The 17,394-nt window shown below is 44.3% G+C and overlaps 1 pseudogene; it reads right to left on the bottom strand.

Moving 5' to 3' along the window:
* Window positions 1–7,283: 7,283 nt before the first annotated feature.
* On the bottom strand, window positions 7,284–11,536 carry LOC121840696 (annotated as a pseudogene).
* Window positions 11,537–17,394: the final 5,858 nt, after the last annotated feature.

Raw genomic sequence — 17,394 nt, 5'->3', positions numbered from 1 at the left:
ATTAACTCAAGCTTATGGACAATGTCGAATGTGATATAGCGAAGCACCTGAGTGAGTTGGATGCACAATTACGCAGGTACTTTCCCGAAACGGATGACACAAACCACTGGATTTGTTATGCCTTTCATGCCCTGCCTCCAATCCACTTACCGATATCTGAACAAGGAAGCCTCATCGGAATTGCAACAAGCGGTTCTGTGAAATTCTGATTTAATTTAACCAGAAGCCACTGCCAGATTACTGGATTGGGCTGCGCTCAGAGTTTCCTGCCTTGGTAAATCGCGCTTTTAAGACACTGATTGTCACGCCCTGGTCGAAATATATTGTGTTTATCTTCATTTATTTGGTCAGGCCAGGGTGTGGCATGGGTTTTTGTATGTGGTGTGTTGGTATTGGGATTGTAGCTTAGTGGGGTGTTCTAGTTAAATCTATGGCTGTCTGAAGAGGTTCTCAATCAGAGGCAGGTGTTTATCGTTGTCTCTGATTGGGAACCATATTTAGGCAGCCATATTCTTTGAGTGTTTTGTGGGTGATTGTCCTTAGTGTCCTGATGTCCTTGTTCTGTGTTAGTTTACACAAGTATAGGCTGTTTCAGTTTTCGTTACGTTCATTACGTAAAAAATATATCACTAGCCACTTTAAACAATGCTACCTAATATAATGTTTACATACCCTACATTATTCATCTCATATGCATACGTATATACTGTACTCTATATCATCTACTGCATCCTTATGTAATACATGTATCACCAGCCACTTTAACTATGCCACTTTGTTTACATACTCATCTCATATGTATATACTGTACTCGATACCATCTACTGTATCTTGCCTATGCTGCTCTGTACCATCACTCATTCATATATCTTTATGTACATATTCTTTATCCCCTTACACTGTGTATGAGACAGTAGTTTTGGAATTGTTAGTTAGATTACTTGTTGATTATTACTGCATTGTCGGAACTAGAAGCACAAGCATTTCGCTACACTCGCATTAACATCTGCTAACCATGTGTATGTGACAAATAAAATTTGATTTGTTTATTGTTTTGTAGTGTTTGTGTTTAGTGTGTTTGTCATTAAACATGAATCATAATCTACACGCCGCATTTTGGTCCGACTCTACTTCACCACAAGAGAACCGTTACACTGATGCCATTTGCAACCACGTACCTATGTGAGAGTGGATTCTCAGCCCACACTAGCATGACAACTAAATACAGCCACAGACTGTGTGTGGAAAATGATTTAAGACTGAGACTCTCTCCAATACAACCCAACATTGCAGAGTTATGTGCATCCTTTCAAGCACACGCTTCTCATTAACCTGTGGTGAGTTATTCACAATTGTATATGTAAGATGGTTAAATAAAGAGCAAAATGATTGATTATTATATTATTATTTGTGCCCTGGTCCTATAAGAGCTCTTTGTCACTTCCCACGAGCCGGTTTGTGACGACAAACTCACACTCATTCTTATGTTTAATAAATATATTGTATTCTCTGTTTTCTTCCTACCTTGACTGCACAACACCTAATCTGTCATCTATTGCTGACAACATTTCCGGTCACAACTTGCAGACTTGTTTACGTGTTGCTGTGCGTTTTGTTGCCAACCTTACTTTGCTACCTGACAACTTTACGGTTTTTACTTTTTAATAATTTTATTTTTGTTTTTTCCCCTTTTTTCCTTTCATTCAACTTTTTCACTCCGGACGCTTTATCTGGACGTGGTTCGTCAGGACCTCCAACAGCCTAAGCTATGTAGTAACATTAACATGGTGCCTTCTAATTGCAGTCGCTGTACTCATAATATACAGGAGAATGATCGCCTTACGGTGAGGATAGCTGTGCCGCAAGCCCAGCTTCAGACGCAATCGTTAGGCAAGGGTAATTTCAGTGTAGGAAAGGATGAAACAGCGTCTGTGCCACCAGTAAGTACAGATAGTAACATTAGTATTAATCCCCTCGCACGATCCCCGCCTCCGGACAACTTTCTCATGGTTTCTGGAGGGAAATGCTGTAGGAATGCTCAACCGGTGTCGCTCATTCAGCCGACAGAAACTTTAATCCGGTTTTCCCCATTAAGCAGCTAGTCGGAGTCAGAGGCCAAGCCTTCTCTGGTCTCTACTCCTCCCGTTACGGGTTCTGAGACGCCGAAGCTTCCCACTATTGGCTCTGACAAATTGAAAACCCTAGTCATTAGCGACTCCATCACCCGCAGTATTAGATTTAAAACGAATCATCCAGCGATCATACACTGTTTACCAGGGGGCAGGGCTACCGGCGTTAAGGCTAATCTGAAGATGGTGCTGGCTAAAGCTAAAACTGGCCAGTGTAGAGAATATAGAGATATTGTTATCCACGTCGGCACCAACGATGTTAGGATGAAACAGTCAGAGGTCACCAAGTGCAACATAGCTTCAGTGTGTAAATCAGCTAGAAAGATGTGTCGGCATCGAGTAATTGTCTCTGGCCCCCTCCCAGTTAGGGGGAGTGATGAGCTCTACAGAAGAGTCTCACAACTCAATCGCTGGTTGAAAACTGTTTTCTGCCCCTCCCAAAAGATAGAATTTGTAGATAAGAGCCCCTACTGCTGCCCGATCATCCTATTTAAGTCGTGCTATAAATTCACAGACAACACAAAGATGATTCCTTGATGCCCTTCCAGACTCCCTCGGCCTACCCAAGGACGTCAGAGGACAAAAATCAGTTAACCACCTAACTGAGGAACTCAATTTAACCTTGTGCAATACCCTAGATGCAGTTGCACCCCTAAAAACTAAGAACATTTCTCATAAGAAACTAGCTCCCTGGTATACAGAAAATACCCAAGCTCTGAAGCAAGCTTCCAGAACATTTGAACGGAAATGGCGCCACACCAAACTGGAAGTCTTCCGACTAGCTGGGAAAGACAGTACCGTGCAGTATCGAAGAGCCCCTACTGCTGCTCAATCATCCTATTTTTACAACTTAATTGAGGAAAATAAGAACAATCCTAAATGTATTTTTGATACTGTCGCAAAGCTAATTAAAAAGCAGCATTCCCCAAGTGAGGATGGCTTTCACTTCAGCAGTAATAAATTAACCTTTTGCGTGTAGGGGGCAGTATTTTCGTTTTTGGCTAAAAAACGTACTCATTTGAAACTGCCTATTTCTCAGCCCCAGAAACTAAAATATGCAAATAATTGTCAGATTAGGATAGAAAACACTCTAAAGTTTCCAAAACTGTCAAAATATTGTCTGTGAGTATAACATAACTGATATTGCAGGCGAAAACCTGAGGAAAATCCAATCAGGAAGTGCCTCTTATTTTGAAACCTCTCTGTTCCTATGCATGCCTATCCTCCATCAACCAGATTCCTTTTTCTATGGCTCCCCTAAGGTGTCAACAGTCTTTAGACATAGTTTAAGGCTTTTATTTTGAAAAATGAGTGAGAAAGATCACATTGTGTAAGTGGATAGGTGGGGGCTCTCAGAGTGAGTTTTGCGTAACAGAGTAAAGCGGCCATTGTTTCTCCCGGTCCTATTGAAAAATCTACACTCACGGTTTATATATTATCGAATACATATTTTAACCTCTAGTGACTCCCAAACCCGGTAGATAGCCAAACTCCCAGGTAGATAGCCAAATTTCATTTTTTTCCCAAAATATTATTTTTGTGGGCGAAACAGCTCCCTTTGTTCTTCACGTTTGGCTGAGAAATCGCCCGGAAATTGCGGTCACCACAACGCCGAAAAATATTCCAAATTAGCTCCATAATATCGACAGAAACATAGCAAACGTTGTTTAGAATCCATCCTCAAGGTGTTTTTCTAATATCTATTCGATAATATATCCGTCGGGACAATTCGTTTTTCTCTAGGACCGATTGGAGTAATGGCTACCTCTGTACTAAAACTACGTCACAATGCTGTAGACACCTTGGGGAATATGTAAAAAGTGTAAGCTCGTTGATGGTACATTCACAGCCAAATAGGGAGTCATTGGAACGCAGCGCTTTCAAAACCTGGGGCACTTCCGGATTGGATTTTTCTCAGGCTTTCGCCTGCAATATCAGTTCTGTTATACTCACAGACAATATCTTTACAGTTTTGGAAACGTTAGAGTGTTTTCTATTGAAAGTTGTTAATTATATGCATATTCTAGCATCTTTTCCTGACAAAATATCCCATTTAAAACGGGAACGTTTTTTTCCCAAAAATTAAAATATTGCCCCCTAGCACCAAGAGGTTTTAAAAACAACCTGAGGATTGATTATAAAAAACGTTTGACATGTTTCTGTGGACATTATGGTATTATTTGGAATTTTCGTCTGCGTTGTCATGACCACTCTTTCCTGTGGATTTCTGAACATAACGCGACAAACAAACGGAGGTATTTTGGATATAAAAATAATCTTTATGGAACAAAAGGAACATTTGTTGTGTAACTGGGAGTCTCGTGAGTGAAAACATCCGAAGATCATCAAAGGTAAACGATTTTTTGATTGCTTTTCTGATTTTCGTGACAAATCAACTGTAAATTTTGGTGATCTTCAAGGTTACGTTTTAGGACCACTATTGTTTTCACAATATATTTTACCTCTTGGGGATGTCATTCGAAAACATAAGGTTAACTTTCACTGCTATGCGGACGAAACACAGCTGTACATTTCAATGAAACATGGTGAAGCCCCAAAATTGCCCTCGCTAGAAGCCTGTGTTTCAGACATAAGGAAGTGGATGGCTACAAACGTTCTACTTTTGAACTCGGACAAAACAGAGATGCTTGTTCTAGGTCCCAAGAAACAACGAGATCTTCTGTTGAATCTGACAATTAATCTTAATGGTTAAACAGTCGTCTCAAATAAAACTGTGAAGGACCTCGGTGTTACTCTGGACCCAGATCTCTCTTTTTATGAACATTTCAAGACTGTTTCAAGGACAGCTTTTTTCCAATGTTCTACGTAACATTGCAAAAATCAGAAACTTTCTGTCCAAAAATGATGCAGAAAAATTAATCCAAGCTTTTGTTACTTCTAGGTTAGATTACTGCAATGCTCTACTTTCCGGCTACCTGGATAAAGCACTAAATAGACTTCAGTTGGTGCTAAATACGGCTGCTAGAAAACTGACTAGAACCAAAAAAAATGATCATATTACTCCAGTGCTAGCCTCCTACACTGGCTTCCTGTTAAGGCAGGAGCTGATTTCAAGGTTACACTGCTAACTTACAAAGCATTAAATGGGCTTGTTCCTACCTATCTCTCTGAGTTGGTCCTGCCGTACATACCTACACGTACGCTACGGTCACAAGACGCAGGCCTCCTAATTGTCCCTAGAATTTCTAAGCAAACAGCTGGAGGCAGGGCTTTCTTCTACAGAGCTCCATTTTTATGGAATGGTCTGCCTACCCATGTGAGAGACGCAAAATCGGTCTCAACCTTTAAGTCTTTACTGAAGACTCATCTCTTCAGTGGGTCATATGATTGAGTGTAGTCTGGTCCAGGAGTGTGAAGGTGAACGGAAAGGCTCTGGAGCAACGAACCGCCCTTGCTGTCTCTGCCTGGCCGGCTCCCCTCTTTCCACTGGGATTCTCTGCCTCTAACCCTATTACAGGGGCTGAGTCACTGGCTTACTGGTGCTCTTCCATGCCGTCCCTAGAAGGGATGCGTCACTTGAATAGGTTGAGTCACTGATGTGACCTTCCTGTATGGGTTGCCCCCCCTCCCCCCTAGGGTCAGTTTGTTATATCTGGAGTACTTCTCCTGTCTTATCCGGTGTCCTGTGTGAATTTAAGTATGCTCTCTCTAATTCTCTCTTTCTCTCGGAGGACCTGAGCCCTAGGACCATGCCTCAGGACTACCTGGCATGATGACTCCTTGCTGTCCCCAGTCCACCTGGCCGTGCTGCTGCTCCAGTTTCAACTGTTCTGTCTGCGGCTATGGAATCCTGACCTGTTCACCGGACGTGCTACCTGTTCCAGACCTGCTGTTTTCAACTCTCTAGAGACAGCAGGAGTGGTAGAGATACTTTTAATGATATTTTAATGACTGACATTTACTCCTGAGGTGCTGACTTGCTGCACCCTCGACAACTACTGTGATTATTATTATTTGACCATGCTTGTCATTTATGAACATTTGAACATCTTGGCCATGTTCTGTTATAATCTCCACCCAGCACAGCCATAAGAGGACTGGCCACCCCCATAGCCTGGTTCCTCTTGAGGTTTCCTCCTAGGTTTTGGCCTTTCTAGGGAGTTTTTCCGAGCAAACGTACTTCAACACCTGCATTGCTTGCTGTTTGGGGTTTTAGGCTGGGTTTCTGTACAGCACTTTGAGATATAAGCAGATGTACAAAGGGCTATATAAATACATTTGATGTGATTTGATTGTATAGTGTGTGTGGCAGGCTTAAAATGATGGCAAAAAACAACATAGAATTCTTCAATTTAAATTACAATACAAAATTCTTGCAACTAATAGAATGTTAATAATATGGGGGATACAAACTTCCCAGCTCTGCAGATTCTGCTGTGAGGAGGCAGAGTCATTAGATAATTTATTTTGGTATTGTCCATATGTAGCTCGTTTTTGGTCACAGGTCCAGGAATGGCTGAAGATTTGCAACATTTCCCTAGAACTAACGCTGCAGATAGCAATACTGGGTGATTTGAAAAGCCATAGTCAATAAATCAATAATATAATTATTTTAGCAAAAATATATATTTATAATTTACAATCTGTAAAAGCTATGAGAATAGAAAGGTTCAATCCGTTTGTGAAGCATAGAATTCCGTTTGTGACCCTGGTGCTGGAGGAGGTACGCAGCTGGAGGTTGAATGTTTGAAAGGGTACGGGACTATAAAGAGTTGGGGAACCACGGATCTAGTGTATATTTAAATCATTACCACTCTCAGGAGAGAGGTACTTAGCAGAGAGCTGGGCAAAGCGGCATTTAAAATAAATAAATACGACGACCGTGTCCTTGAGAGTATTAACATCCATAATCCAATGTGCCTTGTCATTGTCAAAGGACTGGCTGGCTCAGTAAAGTGGTTGCCTGCTTTTGCTTGACAGAGCAAGTCCAACTCTCCAACCAACTCTGCCAGTTTTGGCACAGAGTTTGGGGCCATAGAGTAGTCACATGATTGGCCACATGGTGGTACTACAGGAAAGGAAGTGAATAGATACATAGACATAGTATTTTATGTTTTCAGATTGATTATGCAGTGCGTACTTTATTCATAATCATAGCATGAATGAACCAAAAAAGATCATCAGACCACGTTATCATGACAAAACCTCAATTGTATTATTTTGAATGAACTAATAACAATTCTAGACATAGAGCAGTATCTCTTCCTATTACAAACTACTCAAATTAGCTTTAGAATAGATACGATTGCACTGGAGAGACACCCTCATTTGGTTGTTCATATGGCGTTACGGGATCCATTGTTGATCTGTGTTGGATTATCTAGCCAGGGCCAGACCCACCATGTTCTGGGCTCTGCTGAAGATGGAATAGTACTGTCGGATGAAGATGTCACCCAGAATCCACAGGTCGGAGCTACTAGACTGGAGACCGGTACGGCAGCCATAGTAGGTGGACTGTACGGGTGGCAGAGAGAGAGAGAACATGTCAAAACAATGTTACGATCACTTCATGGCTACCTAAGATCTACCACAGACACACACACACACACACACCTGGCGGACGTAGGTGGAGGCTGGGAGAGTGAAGGCCTGTCCGTGGATGTGGAAGACCATCGATGGCATGTTGTTGATGTTGTTACAGTTCACCACATTCTGAAAAAAGAGAGACAAATAGAGGGAGAGAGAGAGGTATGAGAGGAGAGAGAGACGATGAATTAAACAGCATTTGCTTTGTGAGGTAGACTGTGTGAGTTCTTTTCTGGTTCTTGTTGAGTTATGTCAGTAGTGGTGATGGGAACACATCATTAACACAACGTTATGCCTGGTTCTTTGTGACACATCACCAAAACAATATCACATGACTTACGTCTCCGTTGGCGGAGTGGGCTCCCACAGCACGGGCCATGCTGGAGATGTCGGCCTGAGGTCCCACAATATTAGAGGTGCCGGTGTCCACGATAGCCTGGCAGCCGCCGTTACAGGCCACAATCTGGCCGTTCACAGTCACACTGCAATGGACACACAGATATACACGGATCAGGAAGAGATGGCTGCTTGAGATCTGTACTTAACCACTTCATCTACCAGTTACATAGGATTATATAACCCATTAATAACCATTTATAACCCTATAAAACGTACTGGAACTGCAACAGTACCTGTCGACGGTGATCTGCCAGTACATCTGAGAGGACAGGGGATCCATGCGATCTGGCCGGAGTAGTGATTGGTGTCAACGCCTCCGAAGGTCACCATGCTACCTACCGCAGAGTTACTGGAGATGGACGACAACAACAGAGAGAGAGGGGGAGTGTGAGGGGAGAGAGAGGGGGGTTGGGGGAGAGAGAGGGGGGAGAGAGAGAGAGGAGAGAGGGGGAGAGAGAGAGGTGGGAGAGAGAGAGAGAGAGAGAGAGAGAGAGAGGGAGAGAGAGAGGGAGAGAGAGAGGGGGGGAGAGAGAGAGAGGGAGAGAGAGAGAGAGAGAGAGAGAGAGAGAGAGAGAGGGAGAGAGGGGAGAGAGAGAGGGAGAGAGAGAGGGAGAGAGAGAGAGAGAGAGAGAGAGAGAGAGAGGTGGGAGAGAGAGAGAGAGAGAGAGGGGGAGAGAGAGAGAGAGAGAGAGAGAGAGAGAGAGAGAGAGAAGTTGTGTCAGTTCATATTTCCAAGCCATGATGGTTTGTGGGAGCCATGTGGCTCTGGTCAACAGTAGTGCACTATACAGGCAATAGGGTTCCATTTCAGAAATAGCCCTGACCTCCACTCTGACCACTCACCGAGTCAGGTAGACAGAGATGCCCTCCACATGCCCTGACCACTCACCGAGTCAGGTAGACAGAGAACATGCCCTGGTTGAGACAGAGAACATGCCCTGGTTGACGGCTCCTCTGACCACTCACCGAGTCAGGTAGACAGAGAACATGTCCTGGTTGACGAGATGCTGGGTCATCATGTTGTCAAAGACTGGTGTGGCCTGAGAGGCAGCCAGGCGGGGGTAAGCCAGACCCAGGATACCATCAGCCTTCATATGAGCCATGAAGGGAGCCTCCGATTGACTCAGCCCAAAGATCTGGTTCTTCACAGGGATCCCACCCACCTACAGAGGACCAGCAAGAGGAGGATCATATTTGAGATAGTACTGAAACCTACACAATGTTTCCACTCCTCATGTTGTTGTGATGAATTCTGTTCCTTACCACAACGGTGTCGAAGCCCTCGAAGCCAGTCATACTGCCAGTACCGTATCGGATGGACAGGCTCTTCCCAGCATTCTTGAAGGTAGAGGACAAACTGGGGTTGAACCTTTTGTGGTTGGCTGGAAGGAGGGGAGACACGATTAGCCTGGGAGTGTTTGTGTGTGTGTGTGTTTGTGCGTGTGTGTGTGTGTTTGTGTGTGTGTGTGTTACAAACCGCAAGCTGCGCTGCTGCAGTAGACGGAGGGAATCCACAGGTTGGATGATCCAGTGTCAAAGATGACAGTGAAGGACTGAGGTGGAGTTCCAATGGAGATCACTCCAAAGTACGCTAACTAGAGAAGATCAAATAATGAAATAATCATTTGTATTATTAAATACCTCCCCCTACAAAGTACGCCAACTAGAGAAGATCAAGTAATGAACTAAATATTTGTATGAATAAATACCTCAGCCTACCCTATGATATTATAAGAATTAGCTGAATTACACCAGAATACCTATCGGTCATCAGTAATCGAATTGTTGATTTCAAACTAAAGTTTTCCTGGTGGATCAATAATTAATTTAGGAAGAAGAGGCCAAAAGATGTGCTTCAGCCATCTCTGCTGCCTTACATAGTGGAACGTGTTAAGTGCTATCCATTCTCATGCTTACATCAGCGTCGTTGGTCATCTGCTCATTGGAGACATATAGGCTCTGGTCGTCAAACCTGGTGGGGTTGAAAGGGAACTTCCCTTTGTACTCATTCCACAGACCCTGCTCCTCCAGGCTCTCCCTGGCACTCTTCCCCTTGATCAGCGGCACCCTGTGGAGGAGGACAAAGTCTGGTTGGGCAAGCAGCTCAGGTCCAGCAGGTTTCTGGTCAAAGGTCCAAGACCTTCTGGTCAAACCATTGTAATAAACGTTATGGCAGCATAGGCTAAACAACTGTGTGTGACTATTCAAATCATTCACTCATTTCGGGGTATTACACTTTTCACTGCCTTCTGATCTGTTGCGTAATGTAACTATAGGAGTATAGCAGGAGAATAGCAGGAGAATAGCAGGAGTATAGCAGGAGAATAGCAGGAGTATAGCAGGAGTATAGCAGGAGTATAGCAGGAGAATAGCAGGAGTATAGCGGGGTATAGCAGGAGTATAGCGGGTGTATAGCAGGAGTATAACAGGAGTATAGCAGGAGTATAACAGGTGTATAGCAGGAGTATAACAGGTGTATAGCAGGAGTAATGCAGGAGTATAGCAGGAGAATAGTAGGAGAATAGTAAGAGTATAGCAGAAGTAAAGCAGGAGAATAGCAGGAGAATAGCGGGGTATAGCAGGAGAATAGCAGGGTATAGCAGGAGTATAGCAGTAGAATAGCAGGGTATAGCAGGAGTATAGCAGGAGAATAACAGGGGTTAAGCAGGAGTATAGCAGGAGTATAGCAGGAGTATAGCAGGAGAATAGCAGGAGTATAGCAGGTGTAGAGCAGGAGCATAACAGGAGTATAGCAGGAGTAATACAGGTGTATAGCAGGAGTATAACAGGTGTATAGCAGGATAATAGTAGGAGAATAGTAAGAGAATAGCAGGATTACAGCAGGAGTATAACAGGAGTACAGCAGGAGTATGAAAGGGGTATAGCAGGAGTATAACAGGAGTATAGCAGTGGTATAACAGGAGTACAGCAGGAGTACAGCAGGAGTATAACACGAGTATAGCAGGAGTATAGCAGGAGTATACAGGAGTATAGCAGGAGTATAACAGGAGTATAGCAGGAGTATAACAGGAGTATAGCAGTGGTATAACAGGAGTACAGCAGGAGTACAGCAGGAGTATAACAGGAGTATAACACGAGTGTAACACGAGTATAGCAGGGGTATAGCATGATTAACGTACTGGATGATGCATTCGGAGAGTGCCACCACGGCACACAGAACGATAGCCCACTTCATGATGTGATGTCTGGTCTCCTCAGCAGTCACCTGTAGAACTCGTTCACCTGTGCAAAGAAGCAATTCCTCAATCAACCCATCAAACGCAATGTATCGCAATTCTTTTGCTCAGCGCAAATCAAGCGAGGTAGAGACCTTGAGAGGAACCAGACTCACCTGTAGATGCCTGTGGATGAGTGATCTGAGACGTGTGTGTGTGTTGTCTTATATACAGACGGTCCACAGTTCTAACTCTGCGTTGCTTTATCGCTTCGATAAGAGAGTATCCACCTGCCATGATAAGTAATGGTGAAATAATGGACGACCTCGAGACAATGTCAATCTGACGATAACCTGTACAGTATGTTGGTTCCAACGGCTACATTACAGTAATGTGTGTATACTGTTGAAAAGTGCCAGTTCTAATCATATAATGGCTAACCTGCCAGACTTCTCTCTAGGATATGAGATGACTTGTGTAGACTCAGTGATATAAAGTAAAGGTCCCCACTTGCAAATACCCTCCTATCAGCACACTTTTCCCTCAGACGGTTTACTTTAGGATTAGGCAGCCTTATTAAGGCTACTGTTTCTCTGTTAGGACACGATACCTATCAGCCAGGGATTATTTCATTAACTAACATGGCACATTCACGACAACATTCACAATGTTAACAAATATCTTGGTGATTATTTAAAGATGAATGTCACTATATGTTTCAAATAGAAAACATAATGGACATTCAACACAAAACACAACGTTACTTCTGGGCCAAGTGGCCATATGTCTTCATTGATCAGCAAAACAAATATATATACACCACTTTATTTTAAGATTGTGAAATGTCAGAATAATAGTAGAGAGAATTTTTTATTTCAGCTTTTATTTCTTTCATCACATTCCCAGTGGGTCAGAAGTTTACATACTAATTGAGTGTATTTGATAGCATTGCCTTTAAAACCTTTTGTGACTAGGGGGCAGTATTTTCATTTTTGGAAAAATAACGTTCCCGTAGTAAACGGGATATTTTGTCAGGACAAGATGCTAGAATATGCATATAATTGACAGCTTAGGATAGAAAACACTCTGAAGTTTCCAAAACTGTAAAAATATTGTCTGTGAGTATAACAGAACTGATATTGCAGGTGAAAGCCTGAAAAAAATCCAATCCGGGAAGTGACTCATATTTTGAAAGCTCTGCGTTCCAATGCGTCCTTATTGAGCAGGGAATGGAATATCAACCAGATTACATTTTCTCCGTTTTCTCCGCCGAGCTGTAGTCGATGAACAGCATTCTCACATAGGTATTCCTCTTGTCCAGATGGGTTAGGGCAGTGTGCAGTGTGGTTGAGATTGCATCGTCTGTGGACCTATTTGGGCGGTAAGCAAATTGGAGTGGGTCTAGGGTGTCAGGTAGGGTGGAGGTGATATGGTCCTTGACTAGTCTCTCAAAACACTTCATGATGACGGAAGTGAGTGCTACGGGGCGGTAGTCATTTAGCTCAGTTACCTTAGCTTTCTTGGGAACAGGAACAATGGTGGCCCTCTTGAAGCATGTGGGAACAGCAGACTGGGATAGGGATTGATTGAATATGTCCGTAAACACACCAGCCAGCTGGTCTGTGCATGCTCTGAGGGCGCGGCTGGGGATGCCGTCTGGGCCTGCAGCCTTGCGAGGGTTAACACGTTTAAATGTTTTACTCACCTCGGCTGCAGTGAAGGAGAGTCCGCATGTTTTGGTTGCAGGCCGTGTCAGTGGCACTGTATTGTCCTCAAAGCGGGCAAAAAGTTATTTAGTCTGCCTGGGAGCAAGACATCCTGGTCCGTGACGGGGCTGGTTTTCTTTTTGTAATCCGTGATTGACTGTTGACCCTGCCACATACCTCTTGTGTCTGAGCCGTTGAATTGAGATTCTACTTTGTCTCTGTACTGACGCTTAGCTTGTTTGATTGCCTTGCGGAGGGAATAGCTACACTGTTCGTATTCGGTCATGTTTCCGGTCACCTTGCCCTGATTAAAAGCAGTGGTTCGCACTTTCAGTTTCACGCGAATGCTGCCATCAATCCACGGTTTCTGGTTTGGGAATGTTTTAATCGTGGCTATGGGAACGACATCTTCAACGCACGTTCTAATGAACTCGCACACCGAATCAGCGTATTCGTCAATGTTGTTGTCTGACGCAATACGAAACATCTCCCAGTCCACGTGATGGAAGCAGTCTTGGAGTGTGGAATCAGATTCGTCGGACCAGCGTTGGACAGACCTCAGCGTGGGAGCTTCTTGTTTTAGTTTCTGTCTGTAGGCAGGGATCAACAAAATGTAGTCGTGGTCAGCTTTTCCGAAAGGAGGGCGGGGCAGGGCCTTATATGCGCCGCGGAAGTTAGAATAGCAATGATCCAAGGTTTTGCCAGCCCTGGTTGTGCAATCGATATGCTGATACAATTTAGGGAGTCTTGTTTTCAGATTAGCCTTGTTAAAATCCCCAGCTACAATGAATGCAGCCTCCGGATAAATCGTTTCCAGTTTGCAGAGAGTTAAATAAAGTTCGTTCAGAGCCATCGATGTGTCTGCTTGGGGGGATATATACGGCTGTGATTATAATCGAAGAGAATTCTCTTGGTAGATAATGCGGTCTACATTTGATTGTGAGGAATTCTAAATCAGGTGAACAGAAGGATTTGAGTTCCTGTATGTTTCTTTCATCACACCATGTCACGTTAGTCATAAGGCATACGCCCCCGCCCTTCTTCTTACCAGAAAGATGTTTGTTTCTGTCGGCGCGATGCGTGGAGAAACCCGCTGGCTGCACCGCTTCGGATAGCGTCTCTCCAGTTAGCCATGTTTCCGTGAAGCAGAGAACGTTACAGTCTCTGATGTCCCTCTGGAATGCTACCCTTGCTCGGATTTCATCAACCTTGTTGTCAAGAGACTGGACATTGGCGAGAAGAATGCTAGGGAGTGGTGCACGATGTGCCCGTCTCCGGAGTCTGACCAGAAGACCGCTTCGTTTCCCTCTTTTTCTGAAATCGTTTTTTTGGGTCGCTGCATGTAATCCACTCCGTTACACTGGTTGTAAGGCAGAACACAGGATCCGCATCGCGAAAAACATATTCTTGGTCGTACTGATGGTGAGTTGACGCTGATCTTATATTCAGTAGTTCTTCTCGGCTGTATGTAATGAAACCTAAGATGACCTGGGGTACTAGTGTAAGAAATAACACGTAAAAAAACAAAAAACTGCATAGTTTCCTAGAACGCGAAGCGAGGCGGCCATCTCTGTCGGCGCCTGAATCATGAACTGAAAGACATGAAGGTCAGTCAAGAAATGTCAAGAACATTTGAAGTTTCTTCAAGTGCAATTGCAAAACCATCAAGCGCTATGATGAAACTGGCTCTCATGAGGACCGTCACAGGAATGGAAGACCCAGAGTTACCTCTGCTGCAGAGGATAAGTTCATTAGAGTTAACTGCACCTCAGATTGGAGCCCAAATAAATGCTTCAAAGAGTTCAAGTCACAGACACCTCTCAACATCAACTCTTCAGAGGAGACTGCATGAATCAGGCCTTCATGTTCAAATTGCTGCAAAGAAACCACTACTAAAGGACACCAATAAGAAAAAGAGGCTTGATTGGGCCAAGAAACACGAGCAATGGACATTAGACTAGTGGAAATCATTCCGTTGGACTGATTAGTCCAAACTTGAGATTTTTGGTTCCAACCATCGTGTCTTTCTGAGACGCAGAGTAGGCGAACGGATGATCTCTGCGTGTGTGGTTCCCACCGTGAAGCATGGAGGAGGAGGTGTGATTCTGTGGGGGTGCTTTGCTGGTGACACTGTCAGTGATTTATTTAGAATTCAAGCCACACTTAACCAGCATGGCTACCACAGCATTCTCCAGCGATACGCCATCCCATCTGGTCTGGGACAATCGTCTGCACTTCGTGGGTCTATAATTTGTTTTTCAACAGAACAATGATCCAACACACCTCTAGGCTGTGTACGGGCTATTTGACCAAGAAGGAGAGTGATGGAGTGCTGCATCAGATGACCTGGCCCCCACAATCACCCGACCTCAACCCATTTGAGATGGTTTGGGATGAGTTTGACTGCAGAGGGAAGGAAAAGCAGTCAACAAGTGCTCAGCATATGTTGGAATTCCTTCAAGACTGTTGGAAAAGCATTCCAGGTGAAGCTGGTTGAGAGAATGCCAAGAGGGTGGCAAAGGGTCAAGGCAAAGGGTGGCTACTATTTATTGAACACTTTTTGGTTACTACATGATTTCATATGTCTACTTTCAGAGTTTTTATGTCTTCACTATTATTCTACAATGTAGAAAATAGTAAAAATAAAGAAAAACCCTTGATTGCGTATGTGTGTCCAGACTGCTACTGTACGTATGCAGAAGCCTGGGGGGGCCTCTGAGCTGTATCAGCCGAGTGAGAGCTCCCTGAGTGTCTGCCTCGATGTCTAGGAAACTGGCTGGCTCCAGGACACCTGGAAGGCCTGGTGCCCACGCCCAGGCCAGAGCTCCTGTGGGTGGGCTTTGTTGCCTCAGAGAGTTAGGTGTCTCTGGATGGGTGTGGGTGAGGTTGGAGAAAGGCAGACTCAGAGGAGGAACTGCAAATGCAAGGGAGGGAGGGCTTGATTGAAGGAGGGAGGGCAGGAGAGAGGGGTAATGGGGTTTACAAGAATGAGGAGAGGAAGAGAGTTAGATGATCAATGTCAAGAATAAAACCAGAAATATAAACGGTACAGCATATGTTCATTGCAGGAAATATGTTGGGAGCATATAGTCAGGGCCAGATACTGTATGTCTAGAGCTTAGGTCTGGAGTGTAGTGGTCAGGCAGGTCTTACGTGTGGGACAGAGAAGTGTTCCCGGGGGAGTAGCAGCTACTGTCTGATGTTGAGGGATTGTTGGACACTCCTGTGTCTGCTGCTATAGACCTCAGCAGGTCCTCCTCTGAAACACCATGGGAGACAACAGAGCTGTTTTAGGTGTTGTCACACACACGTCAGACAGGGTTAGGACCTTGGCTTGCAGGTTGTGACTGTGGCTGTAGCTGGGGTCTGGAGGCAGGTCAGACAGGGATGGACCCACACATGCAGGGGAGGAGGGGAGGGAGTTGAGGGAGGGGTGGGGGTTGGGGTGAGGAGGGTGAGGCGTAGCTTCCTCAGGGCTTCCGTCATCTAGAGGCAGACGGGAAGGACCCAGGGATGAGGCCAAGGCATGGCTGCGGGAAGATGTTCTGGGCTGGGGGTGTAGAACAGGAGGTCTGACTGAGGGTCCCACACCACCGCATGCTGCACGTACTACGACCCAGGACACACACACACAAATAGGTATTGTCGTGTTACCTATTTGAAATAGTACTACCTAAAGCCTCAATCTTCTGCCTTCCTTGTGTTCCAGTAGGCATTATTTTCACTTGTCTGACCGCTTGCATGATGACAAGTTTCTCACACGACTGGCCTATCTGGATGATGTTTTTTCTCACCTGAATGATCTGAATCTAGGATTACAAGGACTCTCCGCAACTATATCCAATGTGCGGAACAAAGTTGAGGCTATGATTAAAAAGTTGGAGCTCTTCTCTGTCTGCATTAACAAGGACAACACACAGGTCTTTCCATCATTGTATGATTTTTTGTGTGCAAAGAGTGTGCGCTCAGAGTTTACTGCCTTGGTAAATCGCGCTTTTAAGACACTGATGCCCTTTGCAACCACGTACCTATGTGAGAGTGGATGCTCGACTAAATACAGGCACAGACTGTGTGTGGAAAGTGATTTAAGACTGAGACTCTCTCCAATACAACCCAACATTGCACAGTTATGTGCATCCTTTCAAGCACACGCTTCTCATTAACCTGTGGTGAGTTATTCACAATTGTACTTGTAAGATGGTTAAATAAAGAGCAAAATGATTGGTTATTATATTATTATTTGTGCCCTGGTCCTATAGGAGCTCTTTGTCACTTCCACGAGCCGGGTTGTGATAAAAAACTCACACTCATTCTTATGTTTAATAAATGTATTGTATAGTGTGTGTGTGGCAGGAATACAGTGATGGCAAAAAACATTGATTCCGGTGGGGTGTCCCCACCCAGGTAGTGGCAGTGCTGGCAACACTAGCTGCAGTA

This window comes from Oncorhynchus tshawytscha, linkage group LG24, assembly GCF_018296145.1.
Source record: "Oncorhynchus tshawytscha isolate Ot180627B linkage group LG24, Otsh_v2.0, whole genome shotgun sequence".
Classification (NCBI taxonomy): Eukaryota; Metazoa; Chordata; class Actinopteri; order Salmoniformes; family Salmonidae; genus Oncorhynchus; species Oncorhynchus tshawytscha.
Note: the sequence above shows the minus strand (reverse complement) of the source record. Positions and strands in the feature narration are given on the sequence as shown.